At 42.5% G+C, this 27,520-nt stretch overlaps 1 pseudogene; it reads right to left on the bottom strand.

Annotated features, from left to right (window-relative positions):
- Positions 1–110: 110 nt before the first annotated feature.
- On the bottom strand, positions 111–24,557 carry LOC144514060 (uncharacterized; annotated as a pseudogene).
- Between the last annotated feature and the right edge of the window lie 2,963 nt (positions 24,558–27,520).

The following is a 27,520-nucleotide window of genomic DNA, read 5'->3' as shown; positions in this document are numbered from 1 at the left end:
GTCCAAATGCCAGAGAAGCAAGGCCATCAAATAAATCAATGATTTTAAGTCCATATAATAACATGAATTTGAATATGTGCTAAAATTAAACCATCAGGTTATCATATTTATTAGGTTCTCTGAGCTGCTTCAGTTTGCTTTTCACCTCCTTCCTCTCCTGCTGCCTCTGGACCTCCTCTCTCCTGCTGCAGCTGTTTCTCCAGCCACCTCTCCCTGCTTTCTGCAGCCCTCCTCCAGCAGTACTCCCGGCACACCACCTCCATGATCCCAGATATGGCTTCCATTATTTGGGGGAAGAGGGTCAGCCGGGGGACCGCTGGGTCATACTGCAAATACAAAACAAAGATTGTCATACAGCTACATGACCAAGAACTTTAGACAGTTAATATTGAGACATGGAACATTTTATTGAATTAATTATCATTTGAATTGTTGGATGTGTTCAATTTTATCCAGATGTTATATTTTAAATGAAATGAGGATTTAGCTTTATGTTTTAATCAGGTTTACTATCTTTTTTTTTTTCACTGAACAAAATTGTAAAACTTTAGTGAACAAACTTCATTATTTAACAAACTTCAGTCATTCACTCACTCTAACTCATTCACAGTCAACAAACATCTACTCAGCCTCCTCATTTGCTATTTTCTCTGATGGGCCCATAGAAAACTAATTGCACACAGGGCCATCAGGAGATGAAGGCCTCTCTTGCACCACAGCATCCTCCTCATCTGCTTCTTTTTCTGACAGACCCCTCCCCTCAGCCTCCTCATGTCCGTCTGGCAGCCCCTCAAGGGATCCCACCTTCTGCTCCTTCTCTTCACCATGGTAAAATCGCTTGGCTGTGTGCTCATCATGGCATATGAAGGCTGGCACTCTCTTGTAATCTTTTGAGCCCAGTTGCTGCTTGGAATAAGTAGCCACAGAGGAGCGCAGTATGTTGAAGGTTGGGGCCCTGCTCAACTCTTAAGGACTCCCACGCCTCCTTGAAATACTCCGGGAGCTTGAGGCACTCTGAGAAGAATGTGTCCGCTTCTAGGCCTCCTTGAATTCGTGAGCGAAGCCCAGAAATTGTGTCCAATTCTGGTGTGCTGGACTTTTGGTTTGGGAGTGGAAGTTTGAGGTGGAGGTGGCTCATCACTATCCACATTCACTGGCTTAGAGCTGAGTTCTGCTCCAAAAAAGTTCATGCTTGCTGTATCCATCATCTGACCTCTCCATGAGTTACCTTCAAGATTCAGATTTACTATCTTTATAATATTTCATAATGATTTTCTAAATTGTCTTCATATGATAAAATGTAATATGTGCCCCTTTCAAGATGTTTTTAATGCTGTTAAAGGTATATAGTTAGTTGAAGATTGTTATACTATACACTGCTGTTCAAAAGTTTGGAATCAGCTGTTCTCTAGATGTTTTCCTTTTTTTTTCCCTCAACAATGGATTTCTGCTTCTTCCATTACACAGCATGCAAAAACTGCGTCAGTGTTCCATGACGCCATGGAACACCTTTTCAGAAAACTCAGTGTCTGCAGGCTGGACATTTGATGAACAGTGGCAATAATAGTCACAATAAAGATAATGGAACTATGACTAGAAATAGTAGTTGTAGTAGTTAATGGTGTATCAGGGCACTGCAGGGTGTTACAGGGTGTAGCAGGATGCAGCAGGTCACTGCATGGCATAGCAGGACGTAGCAGGGCGTAGCTGGACGTAGCTGGACGTAGCAGGGCACTGCAGGGTGTAGCATGGCACGGAGCAGGACCACGGCGACAGCTGCAACCATGATTTAGGTGCCACCCTAATCCAAGGAAAACAGCTGGGCGCAAAAAAAAAAAAACGTAAGGACTCCGGGGAATAAGCTCCCCAGAGCTAGGTTAGTAACAAGCATTTCTGGGACATGGATGCACACAGATGGAAAGAGAGAGGAGAGAGAAGCTGACCAGCAATTTCCACTGGATGCGTAATGGCTGCGGATCCACTCCGGAACGTCGGCGGAGTCGTTAGGATTCCATTAAAGTCAATGTGTGTATTTCCACTGACTGCGGAACGTCTGCATCAAATCCGGAGTTAGTGTGTCAAAGGAAGTCCCCTGGCAGTCTAAAACTATAGCAGCATAATTAAGAGCTGGTGCAAGGCAAACCTGAGCCAGTTCTATAAGGTTTTGTAGATGAATCTGACGACTATGAAGAGAAGGGGGGCAGTGTACTAAAGTTTTTTTGTTTACAAAAATAACCAAATAAACAAAGTAACTAAAATATGCCTTCAGCATAATACATTTAAGTTTGAGCAACAAGTGAGTCTTTTCTCTCAACACCAAACAAAGGAGTGTAGTTGCTGTGGATAGGGCAACCTGATCTCACAGAATTCCATGAAATGGACACGGCCCCTTTATTCAAAATCTGTGGCAGTTTCACGGAATAGCAAAATATTCCGTGATGTGCCCACGGAAGAATTCCATGAAATAAACATGGCCCCTTAAGTTAAGGAAAAGGTCATGGGTGGGCTTACGGTTCCATGACACACGGGAAGAACGGGACGGTTGGGTTCAGGAAAAAGTCGTGGGTGGGCTTACGGTTCTGTGACACGTGAGAAGAACGGGATGGTTGGGTTCAGGAAAAGAAGAAAGCAACTTTAGGAAACGTAACATGCGGGACACGATCCCCTGGGTGAAAGTCCTGTGTTTGACCCATCCACCCCCCCAACCAACCTCCCTATGCGGAATTTCGGCCTTACATACTACTCGCTACCATGGTCGCTCTTAATGCTACGTCATCTTCTCATTGACTTTACATTGGCATTGTTTTCCGTGGTGGCCACACAGAATTTTCAAACATTCCGTGCCACCACCACGTAATGCGTTGTTAACAGTTCATGATCATTTCACGGAATTCTGTGAGACCAGGCTGGATAGGGGCAGCAGCAAAACATATATATACCAAACTCCTTTGATAAAAACTGTCATTTTACCTCGCTGAAAACTGAAGTAAGATGGATAAACCAGAATTCCAAAAAGAAGGCGTCTCTCTTCTACAGAGAGTGGCCACATTTGTCACTAGTCACATTTTTTTAAAGAAATTTGCTAAGGGGGTCTGAAAAGTCGCTAAATCAGCATCACTGGTAGTGGTCACTCAAATATACTAAAACAAGATAAAGTGTGATAACAAAACCACTATTATGATTGCATATTTCATATCACTTACACATACCTTTTGCAATGATCTTTTGTCCACCTAGAATTTCTTTAAGCATTCAGGGAGACTTAGTACTTTCTATGTATATTGTGTGTATAGTAACGTAAGTAGAACTACTTACGGCTTAAGGCTGTATCTGTACTCTACTGGAGTATTATAATTTTTTTCTCCTGCTCTACTTTTACTTCAGTACATATTTTTGATGAGTTTAATACTTTTACTGCGATACATTTTTTATGTGCTGCATCATTACTTGTTACTGTTGTGAATTCCTCACACTATGGAGACTGTGGAGGTTACAGTGTGTGTAGTTATGGCTACGTTAGTTAGGTGAGAAATCCCGAGATCACGTCGTGTTTCTTTTCATTATGGCGGTTGCCTGTTCAGAAGTCAGAGACGATGTAAGTTTGTACTCTTTCTATTTAGCTATTGTTTCAGCAGATTAAGCTATTCCTGAGTTGTTTCAGTCTGCAATGAGTACTATATGTTAACCGTTTTACCCTGTGATGTGAAGCTGCTATATTATCTGTATTGTGCTAGCTTGCTAACTTTCCACTGTACATCACACATGTTACTAGCTAGTGTGTGATATGTTTTTTGGGGCTTTAATCGTTAATGTGCTGGAGAGGATGTTCATTTTACTTGCACAGTGTGATAATTGTACATTTTATTTCAGTATTTGTTAAGTGATTAATAACCCGCTGTTCTATCAGATAATAGTAGTTTTAACAGCTGTGACATTAATGTACATTTTTGGGGTTTATTTGAGAAACCTCCTTCATATATCCAGCAATGTACAGCTTGTGACTGCCTGTAATGCACCATCTTACTACCAAGTCAAAAGTTGAACTCCACCTGGTGACTCGTGCTCTCTGATAGGAGCCCTGGAGCAGCTAATACACATTATCCAGCATTCACAGGGTTAAAATCCCAACAGTTCTTTACTTTCAGTACTTGAGTAATACATTTTAAAATAAACTACTTGCAATACTTAAGTACAAAAAATGTTGAATACTTTAGTACTTCTACTTAAGTGTGGTGCTTAAAGAGCACTTAAACTTATTGTTATTGTCCTTGGTGCCTTTAATAAAGGAAACCTCACTCACAATCTCCCTAAATATAGACAGCATATTAAATGCCTGACCAGAGAGGAGAACATTCTGGATCACTGTTACACCACAGTCAGGGATGCTTATCACGCCGTCCCCCGTGCTGCACTGGGACACTCTGACCACATCATGGTCCAGCTGATCCCCGCCTACAGGCAGAAACTAAAGCTCTGCAAACCTGTAGTGAGGACATCAAGGAAGTGGACCAGTGAGGCTGTGGAGGACCTCCAGTCGTATTTGGACTCTACTAACTGGGATGTGTTCAGGACTGCTACCAACAGTCTGGATGAGTACACAGAGGCTGTGACATCATACATCAGCTTCTGTGAGGACTGTTGTGTTCTATCAAGCGCCAGGGTGAGTTACAACAATGACAAACCCTGGTTCACAGCCAAACTCAGAAGGTTAAGGCTGGCTAAGGAAGAGGCATTCAGGACTGGGGACAAAGACAGATTTAAAGAGTCAAAGTACAAGTTTAGCAAGGCGATGAAGGAGGCTAAACAACGGTACTCTGAGAAGCTCCAACGCCAGTTCTCAGCTAAGGACTCTGCGTCTGTCTGTTAAGGACTTAGGCAGATCACCACCTATAAGCCTAAACCCCCCCACTCCTTTAATGACCGACACCTAGCCAACGACGTGAATGAGTTCTACTGTCGATTTGAAAGACAAAAGGACAGTCCTGACACCATCCCCCACGACACCTCCCTACAGCTACAGCCACTGTGCTTCACCTCCACCTCCCCCACCTCAGCAGGGTCCTGGGCCCCTCCACAAATGCCCTCCTTAAAGGTCCCCCCCTCCACCTCCAACCCCCCACCCACCTCAGTGACAACTCTCTCCATCCACAAGAGGTATGTCAACGGACTCTTCAGGAGACAGAACCCCCGCAAAGCTGCTGGACCGGATGCTGTCTTCCCATCCAGCTTGAAGCACTGCGCTGATCAGCTGTCTCCAGTGTTCACATACATTTTCAACACCACGTGCCAGCCTGCTTCAAGTCCTCAACCATCATCCCTGTCCCCAAGAAGCCAAGGACCACAGGACTTAATGACTTAAGGCCGTTGCCCTGACCTCTGTGGTTATGAAGTCCTTTGAGCGTCTTGTGCTTTCACACCTCAAAGACATCACCGACCCCCTCCTGGACCCCCTGCGGTTTGCCTACAGAGCCAATAGGTCTGTAGACGATGCAGTCTACCTGGCCCTCCAATACATCCTCCAGCACCTGGACTCCGCAGGAACCTACACCAGGATCCTGTGTAGTGGAAGTTTCTGGTCCAGCAGGGGTAGAGTTTTCAAAGTTTAGTGAATGAAACAAATAAGACAGTCGCAGAACTAAACCAAGTTAGGGTTTTGTATTTATTAAGATATATTTCGAAATATAGGAAGAATAACAGATTCACAAAAAGCACAAACAGCTCAGTGAGTACCGATTCTTCAAATGAGTGAAGGGAAACACTGAGCTTAAATGCACATTGGAGAAAGGGGAGTGACCTATCTATCTATCTATCTACAACAGGACTTTACATTTTCTCACAGGCAGTGTCCAGATAAGGTCAACAGGTTAAAGGCCAACATGCACATAAAGATATGGATCCTGACAGATACTTTTCTAAATCTCCCCAAAGCGTCATGAACCTACTTCATCTAATCTCCTGTCCCCCACTTTCACATCTAGGGTTACATTCCCCGTACATCGTAACTGACAAGGGAGGACCCGGATCTGGGAAGAAAGATGGTTTATAGTGACCTTGTAGTTTATCAGTTCAAACAAAGGGCCTATGCTTCGTCTCCCAGACTTTCTGTCTCAGCAGTTAAGCAGGATCTAATCAACATGGTAAGAGAAGACAAACTGTTTCTTCGATAATGCTGAGATAAAGCTGTGTGTTAATGAAAACATAAGAATTAAAAGGAACAGTGCTTAAGTGTAATTTTTGCCATTACACTCCACTCTTTTGATTACAAACTAATCACTATACAAAATGACCTTTACATTGTGTAAGGATACATGTGCTCAAATGTTTTTGTGAGGGGACAAAGGAAAAACCCTCTAGTAAAAGCAAGCATCACTTCTATGAAAAATAAAACAATAAAAAGACAAATAAAGAGGAATCACATTGTATTGGAGATGGTGTCCAAATCATAACTGTCACCACCATATGTGGGAATGTGAAAACATGAAGGATCGGTGTGCTGCAAAGCCTGATACTGAACAATGTGTGACAAGAACAATGAGGAAAACATTTTCTTGACTAGTGGAATAACACAGCAAACACAAACAAAGAATGGACTAAAGAAAATGCCCATCGGTACAATGAACCTTGCAAGCCAGGCGTTCCACCCTCCTCCCACTAACCATGACCACCAGTCCCAGCCTGTAATCTCATCAGGCACATCTTGTGATTTTTAAGTCAGTCAGGAGTAGGTTTAGCTGTTGGATAGTGTCAGTGATATTCCCTTCGACATCTGGAATGTAAGTACAACAATGATCACCGATCACGTGACAGAGGCCACCTTGGGCGGCTAGCAAAAGATCAAGGCCCATCTGATGTTGCAACAGCATGTTACGCATGGCTCTCATAGCTGGAGGAAAATCATTGAACCCTGAAACCATGATGGCAGTTAGATTCTCAAGACTTTCGTGTATTGTGTCGATGTTGTGTGCATTTGCGACTACCCCGTACCATGGCAATAGCCTCGAGACGAATTTACCCCCACCCCCCGTCATTTTCCGCTTTACCCTAATGAAACCACCAGAGGGGGGTATGTACTGCATTAACACCAGGATCCTGTTTTTGGACTTCAGCTTTGGACTTCAGCTCTGCCTTTAAAAACCATCATCCCGGCTCTGCTCCAGGAGAAACTCTCCCAGCTAGGCGTGCCTGACTCCACCTGCAGGTGGATCACTGACTTCTTGTCTGACAGGAAGCAGCATGTGAAGCTGGGGAAACACGTCTCTGACTCACAGACCATCAGCACCGGCTCCCCTCAGGGCTCTGTTCTTTCTCCTCTACTCTTCTCCCTGCACACCAACAGCTGCACCTCCAGTCACCAGTCTGTCAAGCTTCTGAAGTTTGCGGACAACACCTCCCTCATCGGACTCATCTCTGATGGAGACAAGTCCGCCTACAGGTGGGAGGCTGACCACCTGGTGAAGTGGTGCAATCAAAACAATCTAGAGCTCAACGCTCTAAAGATAGTGGAGATGGTCGTGGACTTCAGGAAGAACCCAGCCCCACCTGCCCCCATCACCCTCTGTGGCTCCACAATTGACACTGTGGAGTCACTCCGCTTCCTGGGAACTATCATCTCCCAAGACCTCAAGTGGGAGCTGAACATCAGCTCCCTCATCAAGAAAGCACAACAGAGGATGTACTTCCTGCGGTAGCTGAAGAAATTCAACCTGCCAAAAACAATGATGGTGCACTTCTACACAGCCATCATTGAGTCCATCCTCACATCCTCCATCACCATCTGGTACGCTGCTAGCACAGCCAAGGACAAGGGCAGACTGCAGCGTGTCATTCGGTCTGCAGAGAAGGTGATTGGCTTCAATCTGCCACCACTCCAGGACCTATACGCCACCAGGACTCTGAAGCGTGCTGGAAAGATTATGGCCGACCCCTCCCACCCCGGCCACAAACTCTTTTAGCCACTCTCCTCTGGCAGGAGGCTGAGGTCCATCAGGACCAAAACCTCACGTCACATGAACAGCTTTTTCCCCTCCGCCACTAGCCTTATTAACAAGGCCCGGAAACCACCCTGACTCTCCCCCCTGGCTCTTCATGCCACTGTTCTCTCTCTGCTGTAATGCTCTTTGCTCTTTATTTTTTATTTTATTTCTATCTTTATTTTTAATTTAATTTAATAAATACTGTGTACATATACTTATACTTATATTGTTTATACCTATACTTATTTTGTTTAATATTCCATCTAGAAAATGTGTGACGTGCACCAACAACACCAAAACAAATTCCTTGTATGTGTTAAAAAACTTGGCAATAAAACCCTTTCTGATTCTGATTCTTATTCTACTCAAGTCACTTTTTTGATAGAGCAGTTGTACTTTTACTCATGTCTGAGTAAAACCTTGTAAAGGTGAATTACCTGGTCTGGTGTTGTCATTAGAATGAACACCAAATATGTATTCTTGTAACAAAGATAGCAGTATGGAGTTTATACACATTGACATACTGTACCTTTAGTGTAGCTTTGCTAGTGGCTCTTATGAAATAAAGTTAAGAGCAGATTTTAAAAAGTGATGAAAAAATTGAGAAATGATCAGCAGTTTTGAGAAATGATATGTCGTTATTACAGTCTGTGGTATAGTACACTAACCTAAGCCCCATACATATGCATTCAAAGTATCCATTTTTTTGTAGTGAGAATACTGTGATTTTCCCCTCCCAGCCTCATACTCGCCTGTCTCAGAGCGACGCACTGTGACGTTTCAGTATTGATGGTGTTTATTTAAAGCCCTGGAAAAAAGTTTAAAAAGATAAGACAGATTTATCTTTTTGAGAAACGCAACCGAACCTCAACACAACAGGACATCCCACAAATGAGCCATTTAATCGACACCCCTACACTGCCACACAAAACCATGACTAATAATTAGCATCATCATACACGTTTTGTATCTATTAGCAATAACATCTGCTGAACAGGGCCTAAATTTACTCAAAAGTATTTAATAAACTGTTTACAATCTTCCACACCATGGCTAACAAAAAATAAATGCATAAAAAGCAGACGAAAGGAGAAAAAAGCTGGGGGGCGCCAAAGAGCCACAGGGGAGGCGCGACACGCGAAGAAAAAATAACTCTGTATGCAGCTCTATTGATATCGCTAATTGTGCGTGCGTGTATTAGCTTTAAAATGCATCGTTTCCTTGTCCCAAGTCAACAGAAGTCAGCATTAAGGGAGGAGACAGGACCCAGGAACAAACGTAGGAAATATGATCCTGAGTTAAAGTTAGGTTTCACCTGGTCGGGGTCCCAGGCTGCACCTCTGCTACAGTGTGACAGAGACCGGGCGAAATGCTGATTATGGTTGTCTGTGGAGAGCAAGTTCCCCCAGATCTCCACTAAGGTTATGGAAGTCCTAATCCCCTTCACCTCTACCAACTTGTGTGAGTGTGGGTTTTCCGCACTGACCCTGATTAAAAACTATACAGATCAAGGCTGCAGGTGGAGGACCACTTGTGTTTATTTCTCTCTGCAGTGCAGCCCCGCATCCAACACCTCTGTGCATTATAAGCGCGGCCTCATTGTTCCCACTGACAGACACGGAGTCAGCTGATTTTGCCGGGGCTTCAGCCCCGAATGTTTTGGGTGTATTCCTGAATGTATTTTGAAAAGTTGACTGACAAATATGAAACCGGACGTTGCTTAGTGTCCACTCTCGCTGTAACAAGCTGTGCAGCTTCAGGTTTATGGATGCACTCTGCTGTTGACATGCTGAAGCAGATGTGTCACGTTTGTGCTCCGTGTAATTCTGCCATAGTTTAGGGTTTCCACCTCCGATGTAGAGCAGCGTACAGCCACTTCCCTAAACTTTGAGACAAACGGGGCTCTGAGTCTGTCAGAAGGTCTGAGATCTACTGTGCTATCACGTAATGCACAGCAGGCTATGGTACAGGTAGATTATTTTCTGAAATATAGTGACTTTATTCTTGTAATAGCCTATTATCACTTTATTTTTCTCAAAATATCACAACTCCTCCAAACCTCAGAGAACACAGATGGGATGAGTTATAGTTTGAATGTGCACACATTTTTGGACATGAGCAGAAATCTTGCTCAAACATCTGAAATATTACCGTCCAGGGGTTTATTAATAAATTAAAATGAATAATGTATAATTGAGGTTACTTCCCCAACAAAAGATGCAAAAGAGGAGGGAAGAGTAAATGATGATAGACTACATGTGTGCTGACTCAGATATAATTAGAAAAGTTGATCCAAAGGAGAATAAATAGATGAAAGCAATACAGAATGCCTGAGAGCCTTACTGCATTATATTCCATTATGTTTTTATATTTGGATTATAATCTATGTTTCCTTTTACATGAAGATATTTCTAGCATAAATTGATTCAGAAAAAGGTAGAAATAGGTGCATAAAAATTCACCTGAATGCAGGAAATGAAGTGTTTAATGCTCAAAATGTTCAGGGGGTGGACCCCCAGACCCCCCCATTATAATACATGTTAACGCATGTTTTGTTCACTTGTGGATAGACCCACTGATTTTATGATGAATGATTTTAAAAGTAGCCTCAATTAGGCCTGCATGAAGCTGGAAATTATTTGCTGTTGCAAAGAATTGTTTATGAATGCACTTTTAAAAAAGTTGTGGAAATAAAATGTCTTCAAATACAATATTAAAAAATATTTACATTTTATCAGTTGTTATTGAAACTCATCATTGCCTGGAACACACAAAAGATGGCATTTACTGCAGAGGCATGTGTGGGTTAGGGCAGGCAGACGGGATTCTGGGGAAGGGGGGGCTCAGCTGTCCTTACCTACTCTAAGGGGAGGCTCACAGTCACCCGATTTGAAAACCCCTGGTGTAAAGTAATGCACATTTAAGATAAAAGAATTGACTCTAATTTGCATAGTCATTGACCTTGTGAATTTCCATTGCTTATATCAGCTTTGCTGTGCTGATATTTACCTAACCTTCTGTCCCTCCACTCTAACCAAGGGTGCCTGTTTTTAAACTCCCTAGCCTAACTTTTAGTCCACAATGCTGGCCAGGAGTTCTCACTTCTCACCATCTCTCTCATCATCTGAAACAAGGAAATATAAACATTGTATTCTGTTTACTGCTGTACTCAGACACAGGAACACAAAGACACACACACACAGACACACAGACACACACACACACACACACACACACAATATCATATAAGCTGATCTCATTTAACAGGTAACAGTAACGTTACTGTTACTTAACGGGCTGCAAAGAATGACCACCAAACAACTTGTTGTTGCTTAGTAACTTTAAGTAACGTCGCGTCAGATCCAGGGCACGGCCACGGAAGCCCAAAGATCCAAATGTCAGTGCTTCACAACACAGACGGGGTGAATTTATGAATGAATGAAAGTGAGAACGTTCTGTCACAACGATGTTGTTATGTATCATCGCGCTTTTGTAAGTGGTTATACGGAAATCCTTGACTTTTCCTAGTGGGTATACGGCATATACCTGCGTATCACGTAGAGTACACTACTGGACAGATGGGTCTAACCTCCTTGAAAGTCCTCAAAGCTTGACGAAGCATGGTGCGGGAGTACCCTCTGCTGGTCAGAGAGGCAGACAACACCCTAATTGCTTCCCTGAAATCCTGATTTGTAGTGCAAATTCTGTTAAACCTCAGTAATTGTGATTTAACTAGTCCAGCAGAGTTGATAGGTTTGGGTGATAGCTGCATCTAAATAATAGCATGTGTGTCTGTTTCCTTAGATATCCAATCTGAGTTTCCCCTTAAATTCAGGACCCTTAAAAGTGGTAGTATACAGAAAGTCAACAGAATTAGGACTAAAAGTAGATTTCAATTTTATAGATTGATTATGATTATTGAGGGTGATTAAAAATTCCTTAAAGTCGTCTGAGTGTTGCCATACTCCCCAGATGTCATCCAGAAACCTGAAATAATAAACCATGCAAACTGTTTCCCCATCGCCGTCCCCTTAACCTATAAAAAATACTGGTTATCAAATTCAAAATAATTTCTGATTAGGTTGATATCTAATAATTGTAATATTTCTTTATCTGGTCTTTTGCTATTGGGGTATTTATAAAACATATATTTTTTTAGCCAATAATCCCTCTATAGTATCAATATTCGTGTAAAGACTGTCAATGTCAAGAGTGAAGAGAAAGGCGTTGGGGGGGATGGCAGCCTGCTTGATTTTGTCTATGAAATCGTAGGTATCCTTGACATAGCTGGAGTGTAATTTAGAGAGGGGATTTAAATAATAGTCTATAAACTCTGCTGTATAATAGGTCTCGCTGTTGCAGTCTGAGACTATAGGGCGGCCTGGTGGGATTTTATGTTGGACAGCAGAAAGGCTGAGCTTTTTTTATGTATTTTTGGCAACATATAGAATAACCTCCCTCTAGCTTCACTGTTTCCTAGGAGATATATTTTTTGTTTGCTATTAATACATTTCTTATTATATAATGACTGAATAATTTTCTCCACCATAGGTATAGTATCCTCATAGATAGGTTTTTGCAATTTAGTATAATAAGTTTTATCATTAAGCTGTCTGTCTGCTGTCCTTCCCACAGGTAATCTTCCCGATCCAATAAAACCACTGCACTCCCTTTATCAGCTGGCATGATGACAATGCTTCTATTCTCTCTAAGTGAGGTTAGTGCTTCAGATTCAAATTTGTTCAGATTAGGTTTATTCCAGCCAACCCTAAAGTTATTCTGGAAATAATAAATTGGAAAATAATTCTGCTCTTTCCTCAGGTTGCGGGTCAGGGGTCCAGCCTCCCCTTTCCGCAGTCATGGTGCTGGCTGAAATGAGCTGTGGCCTCTCTGGTGGTGCAGGTGTGGCTGGTAGTGGTTGGTCCGTAGGTGGAGCATGTAGTAGTGTTGTTTCACAAACCTTAGTTGTTGGTGTCCGTTTGTATGGACAGAAAATGGCTGCCGTACAAAATGGCGTCCCCAGGCACCTGAAGCGTTGTGTCGCGCAGCCTCAGAGCGAGGGGTCCAGTAGTTCTGCTGGGGACGCCTCTCTCTGTTGTTGGCATAATTATTTCTCTGCTGGAAGCTGCGGTTACCGTGGTTAGGCTGGCGGTGTTTGGAGTAGCCTCCTCTCCGGTCCCACTGCGCGGCCTGAGTGGGTCCGTTCCGGCGGCCCTGTCTTGTGACCAGGGCGTAGCTCAGCTGTTGTCGCCCAGCCTGGTAATGGTTATGGTTATATGAAGGTCGTCTAGTTGGAGGGGCTGGGTAGTCCCTGTTTCTATTTGAAACGTAACTGAAAAAAACTAAACTATCTCAAAAAGTACTGAGACGTGATGGTCAAAGTTTTCAACTATTTATTTGAAACAAGCAACGTACATTTCAACATGCAAGATTCTTTCTCAAGCTTATGAACAACTTACTAATGCTACTACTGCACTAATTTCGGTCATACACAAAAAGGGCAAAGATCCTACGGAGTGCTCAAACTATAGGCCCATCAGCCTCATTGGGACTGATATTAAGCTTTATTCCAAAGTCTTGGCACTACGCCTAGAACGCTTTATTGAGAAGCTAATCCACCCCGACCAATCAGGGTTTATACCAAAGCGTCACGCTGGAGACAATATACGCAGATTACTCCATGTAATAGAAGAAGGCAAAAACCTTCCAACAATGGCAGCAGTTTTATCACTGGACGCGGAAAAAGCTTTTGACCACCTAGAGTGGCACTACTTGTGGCAAGTAATGGAGAGGCTTGGTTTGGGAGCAAAATTCATTGACATGGTACGTACTTTATATGCGAATCCCACGGCCATAGTCTCAACCAATGGCCTGCATTCACAGCCATTCCACTTCGCACAGGGCTCGCGAAAGGGATGCACGCTATCTCCCATGCTATATGCAATCTCTCTTGAACCGTTAGCCCAAGCCATAAGGAAAAATAAAATATGTAATGTCCAGATTAAATCCAATAACAACTCAATATCATTATTTGCAGATGATGTTTTGCTGTACATCTCTGACCTTCAAGACTCTGTCCCAAAAATCCTTAAGATCTTTAACCAATTTGGCTCAATCTCCGGCTATAAAATCAATTGGAATGAATCTAATCTGTTCCTGTTGAACAACAGACAGGTGACATCAGCTATTAGTGGTACAATACCAACCCAAAGCAAAATTACATATTTGGGCATCACCATTCACGCATTGCTACAGCGAGTTGTCCAGGACAACTATGAAACTATATTAAGTAGTGTTCAAAGAGATCTGGCCAATTGGTCTGCGCTGCCGGTATCGCTACAGTCCAGGATTGCTGTTGTTAAAATGAATATAGTTCCTTGTGTGAATTTCTTAAGTACATTGATCCCCTTACCCCCACGAAGAAACTTGATACCGTAATTTGGCAGTATATTTGGAATAATAAACAACCTAGGCTTAAATACTCTACCCTGCAACGTACCACAAACACGGGAGGCCTGGCCCGCCCTAACCTTAAAGTGTATCACAGCGCCTTTCAGCTACGTGCCCTCAGAGTGTGGATAGACCCCTCATCTACACTCCCATGGAGAGAAATAGAGTAAAACCTCACTGGAAGTCTAAGACTGCAAGACCTTGCCTTTACAGGTGTGTTTCCAAAAGTGTATGCTAGCCTATGGCCCTATTATTACCAACACATTGACCAACTTTAAACAGGTGGAGGAACAACTGCACTACACCAATAAGTGGCATTTGAACACCCCAATCTGGCACAACATACACTTAATGTCTGGTAACAAACCTTTTGTTTATAACCAGTGGCGTGACAGAGGTATTTATACTCTAGACCAGCTATTCAATGATGAAGGTATGTTAAGTTTTGAAGACCTGAGAGCTAGCTTTGAGGTCCCTAGGACATCCTTCTTCCTTTATCTTCGCTTAAGATCAGCCCTAAAATGTTATGGAGTACCATGTGGGAACAGTCTTGAGATGCACCCAATCATTAAATGGTTTGTTGATTCTCCTGTGAGAGGATTAGTGTCCAAGATTTACGCTAAACTGATGCAAGTGTCCGTAGGAGAACTCCCAATACTAAAGAAATGGGAGCGAGAGCTGAGCCCTGAGGGGAACGTAATTAATTGGGAGACAGTTTGGGACAACATTTCCCACTATTCCAATAACCCAAATCACCAGCAGATCCACTTCAACAAATGCCATAGGACATACTGGACTTCTCAGAAAAGATACGTCTCTAAAGTAATTCCTACTCCCTATTGCACGTTCTGTCAACCTGAACAAAGTGGAACTTTCCTACACATGGTCTGGGAGTGTGAACAGGTGCATGAGTTTTGGAATAAAACAACATCAATAATATGTGATGTGATAGAATTTCGAATTCCTACTGACCCGATTGTTTTGTTACTTAATGACAACTCTAAAATGCATCTGCTTGGGAGACATTTGGCTAGCTGGATCAACCGCAACCAAGACAATGATAGCTCAATGCTGGCTCCCCCTCCCTTCGCTTTGTATAAAACAGTGGTTGGCGTACTTCCTAAACATAGTTATGCTTGAGCTCTCTACAGCAAGGATTAACAAAAACAAATCATCTACTATAGACCTATGGAAAGGTGCAGTAGCACAACTATCAGTCCTAATGACCTCAGCATAACAAGAATCAGAGGAGAGCGACTAGGCAAGGTGTGATTTTTGTTTTCTTGTATATTGGTTTGTTTTGTTTTCCCCGAGACCGCAGAGGGTGGGGGGTGGGCAAGGGTTTTGGTTCTTGTTTAATTGTAGTTGTTTGTATGTTCTATGTTCAAAAATATAAAAATTATTTAAAAAAATAGATGAGGCAGAACAAAAATGATGAAGGACAACCAACACTGTTAAATATATCCCTGTTAAATAACAGGAAATTACTGGCAGAAGGGTTACCATTATTTTCCTGTTATTTTAACAGTTTATTCCTAGTAATGTTTTTTTTTTTACAGTGCCCCGTAATGTTTTTCAACAGGAATTTACTGTGAATCACAGAAAAAACAGTAAACAACTGGCAGCAGGGTTACCATTAACTTCATGTTAATTTATTTTGTTTCCATTAAATATTGCTTTTTAAATGTATTAATTATTTTAGCATAGTAATGTGTACCACTGATTGTAATAGACATATTCCATCCATCCATCCATCTTCATCCGCTTCATCCCGAGGCGTTCCCAGGCCAGGTTAGAGATATAATCCCTCCACCTAGTCCTGGGTCTCCCCCGAGGCCTCCTCCCAGCTGGACGTGCCTGGAACACCTCCCTAGGGAGGCGCCCAGGGGGCATCCTTACCAGATGCCCGAACCACCTCAACTGGCTCCTTTCGACGCAAAGGAGCAGCGGCTCTACTCCGAGCTCCTCACGGATAACTGAGCTTCTCACCCTATCTCTAAGGGAGACGCCAGCTACCCTCCTGAGGAAACCCATTTCGGCCGCTTGTACCCTGGATCTTGTTCTTCCGGTCATGACCCAGCCTTCATGACCATAGGTGAGGGTAGCCTTCTGGCTCAGCTCTCTTTTCGTCACAACGGTGCGATAAATTGAATGTAATACCGCACCTGCTGTGCCGATTCTCCGACCAATCTCCCGCTCCATTGTCCCCTCACTCGCGACCAAGACCCCAAGGTACTTGAACTCCTTCACTTGGGGTAAGGACTCATTCCCTACCTGGAGAAGGCACTCCATCGGTTTCCTGCTGAGAACCATGGCCTCCGATTTAGAGGTGCTGAGACATATTCCAGCTTGAGTTAATACAAGAATAGGCATAATACATCACATAACACTTCAGTTAAAGAAAACTATCTAGTTCGGTGTTGAAACTAACTTTTTTTTTATTGTAATACAAACACTGAAAGGTAAATACTTACAAATGTAGGCACACATAGATCAGATCAATTACAGAAAAATACACCATGTTCATTTCTGACATCTAAAACACATTTAATGTTCCCTGAACTGCTAAAAAACTAAATATAAAAACATAATTCAAACCGGTAAGTAGCAGTAGGCAATACTTGGCCCATATTTTAAGGCCAACAAGTACAAGGCTGAATTGACCCTTCGCTAAGCCACACCCGAAAACCGCCACAGGCCAATCGTGGCTTAGCAACCGTAACTAGGCGCGGGAGGTCTGTCAAGCTTTTGAGCAAGGGAAACACCGTACGCCGAAGTGCAAATCTGATACCCGGTATCCTAAAAGTTTGGACGGGGGTGGTGGAATTTTTCCCTTCCCGAAACCTAAAACCCAAGGGGAGAAAGACTGGGCGTGGATCAAGCAGTGTGGGAGGCCCCATTCACAACTAGCTAAATGTCGACAGTATTAACAAAAACACATACGTTTGCTCCAAGGCAAGAACACGCTAATGTTAGCTAGCTAGCTAGCTAACTAACTCAGCACAGCATTGCTTGTTAATAATGACGGTATCTGTACACTTACAATGTTCTCAATGCTTGAAATTTAGCGACCCTCATTATGCTACCGTTGAAGTGTGGTGATATTTTGAGCCTTTTTAGTGGTATAAATAGCGATATGTTTTTACTTTCCCTGTGCCCTAAATACTAAGCTAACCAGCGGTCCGCGCTAGCTTCATTCAAGCTCCAAACACATTTGATTAGCATGAAAATATGTCCCAGAGAGCGATCGAGTGGGTAGACATCTGTTATTAACCTGTTCTTAAGATGATTAAAGGCAAGACGGAGGCTCACTGACATACTTTAAAATATATTTCAGCATTTGTTAATCGCTAAAAATAAGCAGGAGAATGTTATTATTGCAAAGTGTTCAAGCTAATGTCTTGTGTTTATTCCACAAGATTTATGGATGTGTTTGATTTATAATTATTAGATTATTTTCAAATGTCACTTACCCTGCTGTGCATGAACATAGCTGTTCCTCAATTTGTGTGTTTCCAATTTGAATGGTCAGCGTATGAGGCGGCTCACATTATTGCAAGACCTATACCTACCTATACTAGCTTCAATTTTGATGAAATTCTCTAATCGGTTGCGGTTATGTCGTGGATATATCCCTCGAATATATACTGCAGTCCCTTTTGTCTTGCTCTCTCAGATATTTCACCTGTTCGCCAAAAATGACTAATTATCTCCTTGGGAATGTCTGACACCGGTGCATACATACTTTAATGGACGTGCCAGGCACGAAAGCTTGACAGCCGTAGCAACAGTAACTAAGGAGGGCGGGGCTTAGCGAAGGGTCAATTGCCTGAGTCAGTCCCTTTTGTAGGATATTGGTATACAAAGGGCCTATAGAACAATGAAATTGCTTGCAGCCAACAGGAAGAAAAATGAGGCGAAGAAGACTGGAGGGGACCCTCCTCCACAGGACTTCACTCCTGCTGAGGAGCTGGCCCTTTCCAGCAATCAGGGTCACCCCCTGATGGAAGGAGTGCAAGGGGGCATTTCTTCAGACCCTGGTGGCAGCAGTTTAGAAACCCAGGCATATGTACAGGGTATGTTTCAAGTAATCTATGTGACCATGTTCATTCAACAATTATTTATGAATATTGTAGGAGTGAAATGTATTACTGTTCTCTGCAGTGACAGGAGATACAGTGGTGTTGCTGGCATAAGGTGACCAGATTTCTGAGACAAAATCCGGGGACATTTTCAGCTCAGAAGCGTAAATACTTCCAAAACATTGTGTAAGAAAATGTTGTCTATTTTAATGTTGAAATGCATCAATCTGGTGCACTTTGAAGAGAAATTCAGAGGTTAGACTTGATTATTCTTATCTATGGATGTAAATACTGTATTTGTGCTGTAGCCTGAACTATTTTGCACTTCAGAATTTTAACCATGCACACACCGGTGGAATAGTTTTTTCTTCATATTTTTGCATTAATGTCACTAGGAAGCATACCAGTATAAATATATATTCATGTGAGATATATATAAGTAAGTGGGATTGCCTGGAATCTGGCAGTATAATAACCATGTTGGTGGGATACACTGGCTAAGCACTTTACAGAAATGCCTGTGCTGACATAAATAGTTTAAATGAGAATACATTATATTTTTTGGCCCAAAGTTGGAGACCATGTAGAAATTTTGTTGCAATTTCAAAACCGGATTACCCGGGAACGGTGCATGTGTTGAGTGAAGAGTTTGGGAGATATTTCACAGGGAGTAATGGGTGTGCAGAGATTTATGCAGAATGCAAATATGATAACATTTCATGTAAGTTCAATGTTAATTTTCTCACAAAATATCGCTAATATCATTGGAAATCTTAGATTCTGGTTGAGGTGGTTGTGCCAGACTCAGGCCTTTGGCTAAGTCTCTATCTGTCAGAGGGAGAGCAGGAGTGCGCTTGTGAAGAAGTTGGTAATTTCATGGCGCAGATTCACATTTTTGCATGCACTATATCTGTGTCACATTCTCATTAGGGGCTGAGCCCCCCTAAAGGTCTGATCCTAGAATAGCCCCTGCTGCTACTTCATACTTGTAGTCTACTACACCTCAGAGGGAAATGTTGTAATGTTTACTGCATTTATCTGACAGCTTTTGCTTTATTGCTTCACGCTGGGCTTGTTTCTGCAACAGCTCATTGAGTATCGGATACAATTAAAACTATTGAGTAAATATTTTCCTTTGACATTGGTCCAGTGTTAAACGAGATCGTTGCAGTCGGCAACGGTGAAACAAGCTATAATGTGAGTTAATAGGACAATTGTCCAGCTTGTATTTACGTTCATAAAAGTGCTTGTTTTGCCGCTGACAGACTCAGATTAATATTCTAAGTGTCTGATAACATTATGGAAAGGATTTCTAAGTAGGTCGACCTTTCCTATCCTGACTCCATCAGTGTTTCCTTTAGTATTTTTTTTAGCAACAGAGACAAATATATTTATTTACCTCTATTCACAGCCCTATTTCTGAGACTGTGGTGGCAGAAATCTTGCCATGGTAGGCCGCCACTACAATATCAACATTGAGGAAACACTGCTCCATGTAAATAAACAGTAATTTTAGCATCGTAAAATATGGACATTCTAGAACATCTGAGCTCTGAGCAGCGCTTGCTCTGGCTTGCACAAGTCAGCGCGACTATACGTGTGGTTAATTTTTTCTTTCTTTCATTCCAATTTCGTGTCTGTCAGTCACAGTGAAAACTGGGAACAGGTCACCGAAATCAGGGACGTCTGGTCACCCTATGCTGCCACCACCACCTACTGTCGTCCCACTGTGCCATACAGAGGTAACAGTGAAACTAATAGTCATACACTAGTATGTTTGCCATATGTGGTTTACTTTCTCAGGTGGAGGTCCTAGATGATCAGCACACTGTGTCTGCCTGCTCAGAGAGCGCTTTGGGGATACACTTTTGAGTTTTTTTTACCACTTGCAACACAGATGGTGAGAGTGTGTGAATGTGTGGCTGTGATTGAAGTGTCTGTAATGACTTGCTAATGGTGGTGGCCTGAACATGAGACAAAAGTCCTTAAAGTGCTCATTTCAAATGTGACTCAATTGATTCAATTGGTGGTGTTAAACTCAGCAGGAAGAGGAACTTCTTCCTCCCCCTGAGCCTAGGGCCTCCACTTCAAGGCCAAGGCCAAGACAAAGACACGAGGTAAGCAATGAACCTTGAAACACAGTAGTCAAATGGACACCTTCAACTTCCTCCAAGTGCGCCTTGCAAAGGGACAATGTTCTTTATTTGTTTCAGGTTGGAGCAGACAATGTGAGGGCCCTATATAAGAGAACCCTGGAGCTCCATATAGAGTACAAGAGGCTTTTAATTAAAAAAACAAGGCTGGAGATTGGAAAACTAGAATATGAAAAGAAGGTGTAGTTCATGATTGAATATATGAATGAATGACACTAAACTTACAGTTACACTGACATTCTTTTTCTGTGTTCCTAGGAAAGAGGAACATGAAGACGCATTTGTTCAACCTTTTTTCTACGTTTTGGTCTTTTTCTACATTTTTGTGGCTTGTCCCAAAGATTTTTTGTTGTGCCTTTGAGTATTTTGTGGGGGTTTTCACAATTTCTTTTTCAATTTCCTATTTGTTGTTTTAAAAATAATGCTTTATAAGTGAATAAAACATCAAAATTCAATGAAAGTAGTGAAATTATCATTTATTTAACTTGTGAAGAGCGTTGTGGGGAACCATTGTTACAGGTGCCTCTGGTGTGTGTGTGTAGCTATGTTTCCATCCTCACGTTTTTATCCGAATTAAGTGATATTGAATGAAAAATGCCTTATGGAAACAGTAAAATTCGATTGAATTTCATGAATATCGACTCAAAGGAAATACGTTCGGTCTCATCGGATTTGATCTTGATCGATATACGGCTTATGTGATAAACGCTGATGGAAACGTTATTTGCCGAATAAATAATGAATTGCGATTAAGTTTTAGGTCATTTTATGGTTGCAACCCACTACAAAACGAAGAAGAATAAGTTGTAGTTCATTTATGCCCAGTATTTCCGCTCCGTTTGCACACATGGCGGGTGTCAACAAAGACAGATGTAAGTGGACAAACAAGGAGACGCACTACCGGGAGTGCCGACACAAATGTCCCTTATGATGCAACAATCGTATACCACAGCCTGTAGTACGATTGATGGCCAGCCCTTTCTATTGACAAAATCCCTGTAGCCTTCAGCAGGGGGTCTAATCGGGATGTGAGTCCCGTCTTTTGCGCCATACACCTGTGGCACAAGGTGCACTCTGGAGTTACACAGCAAGATATCATGCGCCTCAGCCACTCCAGGTAGGTATATATACCTTCGCATCATCCTCGTTCGTATGGCATTGCACATGGCGTAAACACACCGGTGCACGGTGGTTTTGCTGACCCCAAATGTTTCGCCTGCCCTCTGTACTCTGCGCATGTAGCCAGTTTGTAGAGGGCAATGGCAATACGCTTCTCGGATTCACATGAGATTTTTTACCGAACTTCAGATAGTACGATTGACAAGTGGAAGGAAACTTAGCTACTGTCTTGTTTTCTCCCTCTGTCTTTATCTCGTTCTGCCCTCCTCCCTCGGCCTGTTGCACACCTGAGTGTAATCAGTGCTCAGGTAGAGTGGGGGAGTGATAAGAAGGCAGAGAGTGAAGGGAGAGAGGCACATGGAGAGCACACCAGCTTTTTTTCTCCACAAGCAGGTTTGTGTTTCCCAACCTCCATGCACACTTAGGTGCTGGAGTTTTGTTATTTTAGTTTATTGTGTAAGTTTGTGTTGGAGATTACCGGTAGTTCAGTTATTCGTCTCTTTTGTTTGTTCTAGGATTAGTTTACCTTTTTTAGGTAATTTAGGGGGAGACGCGGGGAGCGACGGCCCACTGCGAGGTTGGTCCAGCGTCATCCCACCTTTTGTTCTTTTTGGCCGGGGTCTCCAGTCCCTTTTATTTCTCTTTGTTTGCTTCTTTTGGCAATATTTTTGCATTATTTATTAAGCTATTATAAAGCTTATTTTATAAAGCTTGCTGGTTAATTGTTAACTTTGTGTCTGGCATCCTTTTTATATGTTGCATCCTCAAATCCATTTTGAGCCTTGGTTTGTTCCTTTAAATGGAGGCCGTAACAACCATGCATGTTGTTGTTTTTGGTTTGAAATTTTTTGATTGAAAGAAACCCACATTTCTGATATGGAAATGGATTAGAAAATGGGTCAAATCGACCCAAGGACAACAGAAGGGGTTAAGGGGAGACACCCCAGTGAATAGGGAGAACATATTAACATGAAACCTCCCCAGCTGATAACTAATATTAGGTCAAATATTGTTTTTATTACTAGTTTCCTGTAAATGTATGTTTAAATGAGCAAATAATGCATTAAGTTGTAAAATATGATTTAATTTATATGATTTAATTTAATTTGTGTGGCATTTTGTTTCCCGTAGTCTTCCTAATCACAACCGTCCCGTTATTGTCGCGCGTCTCTAGCGGCCGTCTCCCGGCCGTCTCCCGGCATGTGAGGCGCCCTTTCCCTGTAGTGTTTTTCCTAAACCCAACCTCCGCCATCCCGTTATTGTGGCACCATTGTCCCCAGCGGCCGTCTCCTGTCCTGTTATTGTCGCGCGTCCCCAGCAGCCGTCCCCCGCGGCTGTCTCCCGGCTTGCGTCCTTTCCCCGTAGGGTATTTCGTGCTGGCCACCACGTAAAAAACGAGAAAAACATCCCCATGAACACGTATCAATAGATTAAAAATAACATTTACACGAACTTCCGTGAGACTGGGTTGGGTGGCAACAGCAATTAAAGAAAGGGACAAGGGTGATGGGGTCTACCACATCTGGGGGTTGCTGGCTGACAGGAGGGGCTCTCTCCTTCCTTATCGAGGCCACATTGTGGAGCACGACACAGGCTGTCACAATTTGACAAGCCTGGTCTGGGGCTACTCGAAAGGTCACGCAGGCAGTTGAAGCGGGCTTTAATGATGCCAAAAGTCATCTCTATCCTGGCCCTTGTTCTGCTAAGGGCCACATTAAAGGCATTCTGTGGCCCTATGTTCGCGTCATCAAAAAGGGCTGGCAGGAGTACCCTCGGTCCTCTACCAGCACTCCACTGAAGAGCCCTGAAGATGAAAATTAATATTAGCATTATCAGTATTACAAAATGTAATACAAAATGTTACTTACAATTGCCATACCTTGCTCTAATCTGTGGCACAGTGTAGACTCCCTGAAGATCCGGGAGCCAGGGACTGACCCAGGCTACTTTGCCTCAATGCTGGTAACCAGACATTGATGGTCACAAGCCATCTGCAAAAGCATCTTGTGTTAAAAATCCATCCACATAACGGCATTAATGTGAGGGAAACATCAATGTGCATTATAAGGACTCCTTTACCAGTATGACCAAACGTGTAGCCTGTCCTTTATGCTTTATCTGAACGTTGATGCTGTGGGATGACTTGCGATTAATGAAATCGCCTTCATTCTCCCCCAGCGATGCAGCAATGGGGATATGGATGCATTCGATGGCATCAATCACCCTTGGGAAGCCTAAGGAGTATGATGAATTTCATATGCAACAGTGAACATCATGGGGCCTAGATTATTTATAGATGAAATCTCAATTTAAGTTAATATTTACCTGCTATTTCATAAAAGCCTTCTTTGATTGTCTGCGTGGGCAAGTGCCCTGGGAACACAACAAATGTTTTTCAGGTTAAAGCACCACCTTGCGCGGCAGACCGTGTTCTTACTCAGGTTCTCCGCATCACCCACACTATACATAAAAGTACCTGTAGCAAAATAATGCGACGCTATGCATACAGTCTGTGGGACTGTGAGCACACGGCTTCGATGTGTCGCATTGGCAACATACAGCTCAAGAAGCTGACAAAGATACGTAATTCCCTCCGCTGAGAATCTATATCTTTCATAAAGATACTCATCAGGGAATGCCAAAGGGTTTTGTCGGTCTCTAAGTGTTCTGGCTCTTCTGAGTGCACCTCTTACTATCTACGCACCAAGCTCCACAGGATCTTCTAAGAACAGTGACACTGGAGCAAACTCTAGCTCACCCAGTAAGAGCGTTCGCCCCATGTTGGCTGAGTCCTGCAGCGGCCCGGGTTTGAATCCGACCTGTGGCCCTTTGCAGCGTGTTATCCCCCATTTCGTGTCTATCTACTGTCACTATAATAAAGGGAAAAGCCCCAAAAAATAATCTTTAAAAAAAAAAAAAAACGGTGATGCCATTATCATCAAGAATGAATGGGTCAGTGGGCGGTGCTTTTATACCGGTTGATCTGATCTCCAACATAACCTGCTCCCGAGCAGGTTAGGCGTTCAGCATGAGTTACCACGGCAATTGAACCCGGTAACGAGTGATCTACTGTCGTGATACAGAAAACCCTGGGTTGAACCTGAAGTTACCTCGTTAACGCCTAATCTTAGTACAGACCTCTGGTCACTCAATGTTACACTTAGGCTCAGATTAATCACAAACAAATCTCATGTTCATGGCTTAAAAGTAGTTAAGTAGCAAATACATTTTTAAACCCAAATACATTGTTCAGCATTCTAACTTGAAAGCAGTTGAGAATGAATTTTGCCAGCCTGCTCAGTCATTGCTGTTTGAACATATGTGTAATGTATACATCTAACTCACCATTTTCAAATAAAATCCCACTGAAAGTCCATGAGCCTGCACTAGAGGCTGGCAACGTGTGAATTGACAGTTCTGCTTTTACCCCCTTTGCTTCCGTTGTTCCTTTTTCTGGGTTTATACCCACAATGCGTCTGAAACATTATACACCTATTACATATCTAGTAATTCACACAGACTAACAGTACAACAAAGACAACACATGTACATGAACTACCCTCAACATGCACTATCCTCTTAAAAGAATGTACACCCTCCCAATGAATGACCATAAAAGCAATAAACACCATAACTCAAAAGCTAGTACAAAACAAAATATTGGCATATTTAGAGATTTCACACAAAAACATAATCACAAGGTGAAGCACAATCCAACTCAAAATTCCACTTCGGGTTTCCTGCACACTTAAACCAACGATCTCAAAAACACATTAGTTGCAGTTCAATACAAAAAAAAACACACAATTAAATCCAGACCAGTGCTGATAACGAGAAAGCTGGGGCCTGTTGCACAAAAGTAGAATGAAGAAATCCAGGATAACTGAAAAAGCGCAGCTTGACTTAGTGTGGTCCGCTCATCGCGGCTTAATCGGTTGCACGTTTGCCGAGCCAGGACGAGAAGGTGAAGCTATGTCAAGCCAGGTGTAGATAGCTGGGATAAGTGCACGTCCACGGCTTTCTTAAATAGACCACGGTATCCATCACAGATTTACTGATGCAGAAATGGAGAAGACGCGTGCGGCATATCTTTAACCCGCTGAGCAGCAGCTGTTAATGGAAAAAATTACGAGGAGGTGAAACATATAATATGCAAAAATATGGCTGTTGTTATCAGACAGAGAGAAAAAGTCCAACAGACAAAATGCATAAGGATTTAAAAAGATCTACTTACTAGTCACTCCACATTTTTACAAAGTTTTAATTGCTTTTAATATGCTTGTTTTATGTTGGTTTTATTGCTGTATTTGTTTTTATGTGCTAAATGTGCTGGTTTTACTGTAAAGTGTCTTTGAGTAGCCTGTAAAACACTATATCAATAAAATGTTTTATTATTTAGCCTACTTTGCCTTAAAAGTGAGCAGAGGGAATTAATGTTCCTCGGGACATTCACCCTAAGGACTAGGCTTAACTTCAAACCCTTATTCATAATGAGAGAATATGTTTTACAACCATATCCACAAATCTATATAAGCTATAATTCTAAATATCTTTCTATAATAAATGTTCATACAGAACAAACATGACTGGACAAAAACTAGAAAAAGAAGTAAGTGACTTCAAAACACACTGTAAGCATATCTGTAAAACAATATAGCCTATTATTATTATTATTCAGGGTTTTTTTCTCACTCCAAGATGCGTGACAGCACCAAAATAAAAAGATTAAGAAGCTTTGTGACATTATAACACATTCCCACTCCCATCTGGTAAAATACGGATGTTTGGTCAGGGTCCATTGTCGTTGTTATTGACGCTAAAAGTCTCCTTTAGAGTCCGCTGCACGGTGTGGGAGGATCCCCCCCCTCCCCCCGCCTCTCCATGTTGCACGGGGCAAATTTCACGGGGAGAGCAGCGGAGGAAAAGCCCCTTTCCTCCACATTGTCCCACTTCATCTCCGGTGCATGTGCAACCATTTCTTACCATCCAAACAACTGCAACAGTAGGATTTACATCAAACTTGTGACCGCAGTAGTGACAAGTAATGCATGTTAATAAAAATAAAGTAGAACACATTCAGAAGACAACGGAATAACTGTTAAACACGTTTATTTTGGATCAGAGCAGCAGCTGATTTAACACATCAGACTCCAGGATTAATGTTAGCCCGGCTGTTAGCCCGGCTGTTAGCCCGGCTGTTAGCCCGGCTGTTAGCCCGGCTGTTAGCCCGGCTGTTAGCCCGGCTGTTAGCCCGGCTGTTAGCCCAGTCAGGAGCAGGCTAGCTGCAAAGAATAAATCTCCATGGTTACTTGGCTGGGTTTAATTCAACCTGCTTTTGTGCAACCAAGCCAAAGCTAAATTCATCCAGGATAACTTGAATATCCCAGCTTAATCCCTTATCCTGGTTTTGTGCAACAGGCCCCTGGTCAGTTTCTCAGGCACAAAACAAAACAAAACGTCATAGTAAAGAAAAAGACTTAAAAAAAACTTATTATTATATGTTTAATTGAACCAAGATGGCGCTGCTCTGCTGGCAACATGGAGGAGGGCTCTTGCTGCTTTTTGTTTGTTCGTTTGTTATGGCATCTGTTATGTCTCTGTTTTATATCTGGTATCGGCGGATTGTGTGTGCAAATTTGCTGGATATCACTTGTGCTGCGGGTGTGCGACCTGACGCTCCCATGCTTATACTTGGCGATTTCAACCACTGCAGTCTGGATAAAACTTTACCTGGATTTCATCA

This window comes from Sander vitreus, unplaced genomic scaffold (assembly GCF_031162955.1).
Source record: "Sander vitreus isolate 19-12246 unplaced genomic scaffold, sanVit1 ctg428_0, whole genome shotgun sequence".
Classification (NCBI taxonomy): Eukaryota; Metazoa; Chordata; class Actinopteri; order Perciformes; family Percidae; genus Sander; species Sander vitreus.
This window is presented reverse-complemented; position numbering and strand designations above follow the sequence as displayed.